We start from the raw sequence: 8,376 nt of genomic DNA, 5'->3' as shown, positions 1-8,376 counted from the left end.
GCATAATTGTTTAGTCGTTGCTCCAATTAGAGTAATGAATAAAGTTGTTCTTTGTGTCAATATGAAAAGATTCATAAATTTTCCTATTCTAGTTCATTGTTGCGTTTTACTTCTTTTGGATTTAATTCATCTGATGTACGAGGACCTGCTCCTTCTCTTTCAAATAATAATTTTTGTTATTATGTTGTGTTTATTGATGACTTTAGAAAGTACTCTTGGATATATCCCATAGTAGCTACACTTAGCGTGCTCAACACTTTTTTACGTTTCAAAGTTCAAGTTGAAAACCTATCTGAACATAAGATTAAAGTTGTGCAAACATATTGGGCCTTGAAATATAAAGAATGTTCCAAAAACTTTGAGAAATTAGGCCTTTTCATCAAGTTTCTTGTCCTTACACTCATGAACAAAATAGGGGTGCGCAAGGCACAATGTCAAAATTGGTCTTACCTTTCTTGCTCATGCGTCCATTCCCTTTCATTATTGGCCTAACATATTATGTATTTCCATCTATATAATCAATCACATGCCTACGCCAGTTTTGCGGTAACTCTCTCTCTTTGAGAAGTTATTTCGCAAGGTGCCTGAGTATACTTTTCTCAAAATTTTCTTTTGTGCCTATTACCCTTATCTTCTACCATACAACTCTCGTAAACTTGCCCTTCGTTGTAAGTTATGTGTTTTCATGGGCTGTATATATCTCCACAAGGCTATAGGTGCTACCATGTCCCTTTTAATCGCGCGTTTATCTCTAGACATGTCATCTTTGATGAGACACTCTTTCTATATTGGACGGCATCTCTCTTTGGTCCTTCATTTCACTACAAGAAACATGACTTATTGTGGCAACATTTAGTGGCGACCTTATTTATTGCTACAGAAGTGACATATCCAGTGGCGACACACATTGTTGCTACAGAAACAAATTTTTTAGTGGCGACTTTTCTTAGGTCGCCACTAATATGTGTCAATAATTCTGAAATTTCTGTTCCCGCTACCGCTAAAAAATTGGCTCCAAATATTTAGTGGCGACTTGTAAATAGTCGCCATTAAATACCAATTTGTGGCAACCTGGTTGCATCTAATAATCCAATTAATTTAATTTTAAAATAAAAAGAAAATAGAAGCAAATTATTCATTAAAATAACAGAGAAAGCTTATACACATTCAGTCCTCCATTTCTGTAGAAAAAAAAAATCCTTTTGTCCATTTCTCTCTGCTCATATCACAAAATTTCTTCAAATCTTCCAATTCTCTATGCTCGTTCCATAAAATGTGAGCCACATTTTGGAAACCCAAAAACTCTAACAAGAAATTGTGACTCCATCAGGTATGTTTTTCGTTTTGGTCATATAATTTTTTAGATTTCATCTCCAATTTGTTTAACCCATTTGATAATTTATAGGAATTTGAGTTATCTGAAGTTGAAGAAGGAAGGGAGAGAGTTCAAAGTCTGAATATTCACTGTAAGGTTAACCTGTTTGAAGGTTTGAAGCTTGAAATCACTTTGAGGGTAAGTTGTTCATGTTTATCGACTCTCATCGCTAATTTTTGCTTTTCGTATTTTGTCGATTCTTGGTCTTGATAGTATTTTTTGTGTTATCCCCTAACTGAAAGTTTCTTTTTAAAATTTTAGACCTTTTGATGTTGTTATTGTGATTTTATGTTCATATTACATTGGGTAGCTTGAATTGAGTGATTTATGCAGAGAAAAGAGGTTAATTTAGGTTAAATTTACTTGATTTTGAAGTATTGAGTACATTTTTTCCTGAAAGAGAGATGAGTAAAGCTAATTCAGTGATTTATGCAGAGAAAAGAGTTTAATTAGGTTAAATTTACATGGGTTTTGAAGTATTTAGTAATTTTTTTCTTGAAAGAGAGATGGGTAAAGCTAATTCAGTGATTTAAAGGCGAATCTTGAAGCAAAGAATCAAACACCTGATGTGAGTATGTGAATTCTTGATTGTTGTTTATTAAAATTATGATTTTGGTTCAAATAATACCACTTGATGTGAGCCTTGTTATGAATAATGATTTTTCTTGAGTTTGGTTGTTAAAAATGCTCTCTTTCCCTTTATTTGGTCATGCTAAAAATTTCAAGATTCCAGCTTTGTTTCCTTCAGAAAAAATGCAAGGTGAGTTAAACGTAGAATCTTGGATGAAATTTGGATTTTTTTGCTTCACTTTTTGCTTGGGTTTTTTGTTGGTTGGATGATTGATTGAGTTTGGTTAGTAAAGTTTATGTCTTTTGTGGTTTCTGACCTTTTTGTGGCCATTTCTGTTTTGTGAGGAATATGAAAATATTCTCATCTGAGATTGAATTTGCTTTTCCAGTTGAGGGATTGAAGAATTTGACGAGGATGTCGATAGAAATCCATGAAAACTGTTATACTTTAGTAAATAAAACTGGAAAAGGAAGAATTTTTGGCTAACAGTAAACTCGGAAATAAATTTGGCGACCAGTAAAACTATAAAATAATTTAGGTAACCAGGACAGTGCACAAAACTTAAACTCATTCTAAAATGTGTTAAAGTTCTGGGACATCACTTTTAGTTTTTTGTTTTGTCATAAAATAACTACTTTTCTGATGCTTTATTTGTATAACTGGAAAGTTCATCCTTTATGTATGTAGCTACTAAATTCTTCTGCTGATAATGATAATGCACTCACTAAATATGAAGGGCTTCTGGGATTCTTATAAATCCCTTTGGTGGGATGTGGCTCGCCTAGGAAGAGGATATATGATTGAAAAAGATGGTTTTACAAGTGTGAATACTCATTGTGCCTTGAATACAAATGAGCCATTTGTGTTGGCAACTCAGTCTGAGCAAGTCTTCTACTTGAATTACATGGTCGATAAAGATTGGCTTGTTGCTATAAAAACAAATCCTCGCGACCTTTTAAATATGCTTGAAGTTGAAGATGAAACATTATTAAATGAAGAATTTTATCAACAAAAGGAAGTTGAATGTAATATTTTGCGTACCAATGACCAAGAAACTGACTTTATAGAGGGATGATGTTGAACCGCAAACTGTTTTGCTTACCAATGATCAAGAAAATGAGGAAGATGATTTCATTAATGACAATCATATAGATGTATCAGACAAGGAATATGATGAAGAAGAGTTACTTGATGATAGTGATGGAGAGGACAGTGATTACTCTTGAAATTGAGAAGCAAAGACTGATGATTTAGATGTCATCTTGTTTTGAGAAGCTCTATATATTTTTGTACTTATTAGGCTGACATGAAATTAATTCAAGATTCTTGTAGCTTTATTTTTATAAATAGAATCAGTAGTTAAGTCGAATCAGGGGCTTACTCTAACATTTCCATCAATGAAGCAATAGTTGTTAGCAAAGTGTCCCCCATTTTTGTTATTGCTTGATTTAATACTTTGCTTTATGTATTGATATTTTTCTTGGACAGATAGCTATATATTTTATCATCTTTAATTCTTATTCTGATACTTATCCTTTTTTATTTGATGTTGCAGGAAATGAAAGGAATTGGACGAGGTAAAAGTGTGAGAGGCGGGACGAGCCGTGGACATGGCAATTTTCGAGGACATGGAAGTTCAGGAACGATGTCTCAACTACAAATACAACCAACAGAGATTAACGAGGCATCTTTGGAGATAGGACAATCAAGTAACCCAACTTAAGGACCTATACAGACCGAACAAACATCAAGTAGCCCTCTCCAAAGAACATCTCTAGAGACACAATCATCAAGGAATCTAGAAGAAAGTGTACTTCCCTCTCCATAGGCTTCAAATGGTGTAGGTTAGTTTTAAAAAAAATATTCTCTTTTTTTTTTTAATAACTAATTTCATTATATTAATCGCCAAAGTGAAGAATTATATGCTATTGGTCCGAATCATATATTTATATTAAATGTTTTTCAAATATTTACAAATTATTAATTTAGAACCCAGTACCTTTAAAAAATTAGAACTCCGAACCCAGAAGCTTTAAATTCTGGCTCCGCCTTTGTTTTTATGGTGCCACATAATTTGCACTATGACAAAATAAAGGACATTGTTGGTAGCAACTTTCCTGGGGTCAGAAAAGCAAGAAAAAAGGATGTTGGGTACCCCAGGAATTATTCGATATTGAATTATTGATTAGGCTTCAAATGATTTTGCTTTATCTATCATGATTATGCTGGTGCTCTTTAATCTCTTTTACTTTAATTATAAGTTTTTCAATAAGAAACACATTTAGCCTTTCAGTACATTTGAAAAGTGGTCCTGACCCACCAACCATTTGGTGAAAAGTACTACAAAAAATTAGGCCACCCCAAAAACTTAGTGCCCCTGTTATGATGTTTGTATCAGTACAAAGAGGGAAAAAAATGTAGTGCTCGTAGTTAAAAGTATATTCTTGTATTCACACATGGTTCAATATAAATGGACCATGCCTAATGCAAGAACATGATATACTTCTTGAAATTCATATGTAAATGTTCCCAAGGAAGGAGACAGTGGTTTCTGTAGTATCACAATTCGAATTCCAATGACTCTGTTAAGTTGAACGTAAATCAAAGTCAATCGTAGTTGGTGCATTTCTGTGATACTTACGCAAAGTTGAGTTGAGTGACTCTTTCGTTACAAAAACTATCCATCCAGAAAGAAAAATGCATTTAAGTGGCACCAATAAAATGATTGTCACAAACATAGGAAGAACCCATGAATTCAATACACAACTGAGTATGCAGTTCAATTAGTTGTCTTAATTTTCTGTTCAGATATGAGAAGCAATTTGCTTATTAAATCCAAACCAAGAACATCATAAAGGGTTCTTGGTACAAAGTCTTTTGCAGAAGTAGAGGAATATACGATAAGAATACAATTGTTCTCCTATTATTACATAGACTGTTTTGTTATTTATATTTATCTGCTTATACATTTTCCTATTGAACTATATTGAAGAGAGATCCAATATCTTCTGCAATGGAAATTATGCGGCAAGAGATGCAAGCCGATATGGATCGAAAGTTGCAAGAAGAACTTAACCGGAAGTTGCAAGAAGAACATGAACAAATGGCTATCGACTTAAAAAAGGATATGGAACAAGATTTGCAAAACAAATTGAAAGAGGAGCGTGCACACATGAAAGGAGAATTTGACAAGATGTTCCAAGAACAAATAGCTGCTTTCATGACTAGAATGCAACAGGTACTTTTTCTTGTTCTTGCTCTTGCTATTGAGGAGTATTTTTATTAATAACCAACTTTGATTTGCTCATCTATGGTATTTTAGTGTGATTTGCTGAGCAGTATTGATTCAAATATGCAGTTTTTTTACGTCTATGTTGTTGTTGGAGATAGCATCAGTCTTTCGCTGATGTTTGGAACTCTTCTTTTTTCTTTACTGCTTTGAAATTCATAACACAATGAAATAGTAAAAAATAGGCCAAATACCTATATAGCCCCCTAAACTTGACATGAATTTCCATTTAGGCAGCTTAACAAAGGATGTTTTCTATTAGACACTCAAACTACCATGAAAATGTGTCTATTGAACGCTAAAAACTCAGTCCCAAACAAAAGATCAGTGCGTGAAGCTCAAATGCTGCTTATGTGGCTGAATAACCAATTAGAAAAAGACATATCAATTAAAAATAATCCACCTTGGATTGACTAATTCCACACAATTAGACTCACTATCTTCCTCTCTCCTTGCCCCTTTTCTCCTTCTCTTGTTATCACATTCTTCAAGGAAGGGAATAAGATTGTTTTACTCCTCTTTTTTTTTTTCTCCTGATATGCTCCTTAAGTCAAGGATTCTAGATGTAACTTTGGATTTGACATTTATTCGTAATATGTACTCAGATTAATTCGATTTTCGAAAAAATTACTGGTTTATAATAATTAACTATAAATGGCTTCTTTGCTTCCGAAAACCTTATTTTTTTTATAATTATGATATTTTCTTCCACTCTATGTTATTCAACAAGGATTAGAGAAAGGAATATTAAAATCTGTTGATTTAGTTCTTTCAAAAGAGTAGAAATATTTCAGTCCTCATTGTCTAGTGAGGATACCGAAAGAATGAAAAAAAGTATTTTGATTTTATCTTTTTTTGAGGAAAAATTATTTGTTGTGTAGTGATAAACTTTTCAAATTCATGAATTTGGGTCTTTCAAGTGAGGAACAGAGAAAAATACATAACAAATGAGAAAAGACAAAGGAAAACAAATTCTCTGCTGTGATGAAACACATGGTTTGACAAAATGGTAGTAACTTGCTGGACAGAAAAGGGGCATCAAATTGGAGAGGATTGAGTGTCTAATAGGAAACATCCTCAGTTGAGGTGTCAAAATGGAAATTCATGACAAGTTTAGGGGGTTGTGCATGTATTTGGCCTAAAAAATAGCATGAAAATAAAAGTAGCTCTGAAATTCACACCCATAAAAGTTAGACCATTTTAAAAAAAAAATTAGATTTTTGATTTGAAGTTTAAAATCAGTTTGTACCAAAACTTATAGTCTTGTGATATCAATACCTTCTTCCCTACTTTGGTTGTAAGCTAAAAATGTAGAAATGTTGTATCTATGATTGATGATGGCTAGCTAAAAATACTACAGTGCTGAAGTTCTGATATGTAGCTAGAAATATAGCTCAATTTAGTGATTTTATGAAGTTTGCATATGTTAATTGAATTAGTAGTTTTCAGTGGTGTTAAAAGCTTGTGTAGTTGGTACTAAGATTACTGGCTGCTAGCAAGTAGTATAAGTGGCATCGTTATGTATTCATTGTAAAAAAAAAAAAGTATTAGTTTTATCGTTACGTTACCATTGTCAAAAAAAAAAAAGTATCAGTGGTATCATGTTCAACTATGATTGTTGGTTGTAGCTTCACTGTTAGGAATTTTTTTTTTGGTAACTATCAGTATATTTATCAAAGTGGGAATTTTGTATAGCTCAAAATTGCAGTTTGGATAAGAGCCCCAAACTTGCATTCAAAATAGCAAAACGACTAGTTGCATCTGCAGAAACCTCGTGAAAAGCTTCAGCTTGAACAAAAGCAACTACCCTCATTTCTTCTCCAGTTTCAATCATTCTTCTCACTTTCCATCCATTCTCATCATTCACAAAACACTCCACTTCATATTTTCCTCTTTGTTTTCCCAACTTGATTAACTCCACTTCTTCTTCCCTTGTTATTAATGAAACTGGAAAAGAATTACTACAACATTGTGGAATTTGCAATCTCTTTTTACAAGTTCCTCTACTTCTATTAATGGAAACTGTGTATGGTTCAAAGCCTCTACATTTTCAAGAAATATCTTTCTTTAATGTTGTTGAAATACGCCGAAAGTTTGGTTGCCATTGACATTATTGCACCATTTTTTTCTTCTTCTCAATATTTCATTGAAAAGAGAAAGAGAATTTTTTTTTTATCCTTGTGGGGTTTGGTTATTTCAGTTGGCATTTCTCTATGGTTTTGTAAATTGTGATTTTTTGGTTGATTGGTGGTTCTCTTTTTTTTTTCTTTTGACACACTTCCTGGAACTATTATGTCATTGACTTTTTAAATCTTATGTGCTCTATGTGACCCTTTTTATTATTAGCATTGGATTATGATAATTTTCAAACTGGTCCTATATGTTTTTTAATAACAGGGACGAGGTTCTTAAACAATGGAGCAAACCAAAGAAAAGTTTGAAGGCGTGCAATAGAAGTTTTTGGTCATATATAATATGCATAAAATGAAAGTTTTTATGTAATATGCATACAATGGAAGTGTTTGATGATATGTAATATATATACGTTGGAAGTTTTTGCTTTTTTGGGTCATATGTATATGCATATAATAAACCGTAGTACTATGTCCATAGTATTTCTGTAGTTGACTTTTAAGTAATGAAAGTATTTATGATATTCAGCTTGGAAGTGCTTTTGGAATTTGTTATGCTACTGGATGTTTTTAGTAGCTATATATTAGTTTCAGAGAATTCAATTCTCAATAGTAAATCTAATGATTTAATAGTTTTTGTAGCCAATTTATTGTTGCTAAAATTTGTTATTCAGTAGCAAGATAAATGTTGCCACAGATGTTATAGTAGTTTTTGTGGCGATTTTTGTCGCTACTAAACATAGTTTTAGTAGCAAGATGAAAGTTGCGACAGATAGTATATTGCTTTTGTGAAGACAAGAATCGCTACTAATAGAAACATGTAGCAGCGAGAAAAAACTTGCCACTAATAGTCTAATAGGTTTGTGGCGACAAAGGTCGCTACTAATATCACTTTTGTAGTGGCGAGGTAAAAGTTGCTGCTGATAGTTAATTTGCTTTTGTGGCAACAATGTCACCACTAAAGATCTTATTTCAGTAGCGACTAGGCTAATATCTATGTTGTAAAATA

The 8,376-nt window shown here is 32.7% G+C and overlaps 1 long non-coding RNA gene across 1 annotated transcript; it reads left to right on the top strand.

Annotated features, from left to right (window-relative positions):
* Window positions 1–1,158: 1,158 nt before the first annotated feature.
* Window positions 1,159–7,903, top strand: LOC132608891 (uncharacterized). The gene is made up of 5 exons (XR_009570593.1): window positions 1,159–1,330; window positions 1,406–1,513; window positions 3,502–3,790; window positions 4,939–5,184; window positions 7,633–7,903. It is a non-coding gene; the product is annotated as an uncharacterized LOC132608891 (long non-coding RNA).
* The last annotated feature ends 473 nt before the right edge of the window (window positions 7,904–8,376 follow it).

The sequence above is a fragment of the Lycium barbarum genome, chromosome 9, assembly GCF_019175385.1.
Source record: "Lycium barbarum isolate Lr01 chromosome 9, ASM1917538v2, whole genome shotgun sequence".
Taxonomy (NCBI): Eukaryota; Viridiplantae; Streptophyta; class Magnoliopsida; order Solanales; family Solanaceae; genus Lycium; species Lycium barbarum.
This window is presented reverse-complemented; position numbering and strand designations above follow the sequence as displayed.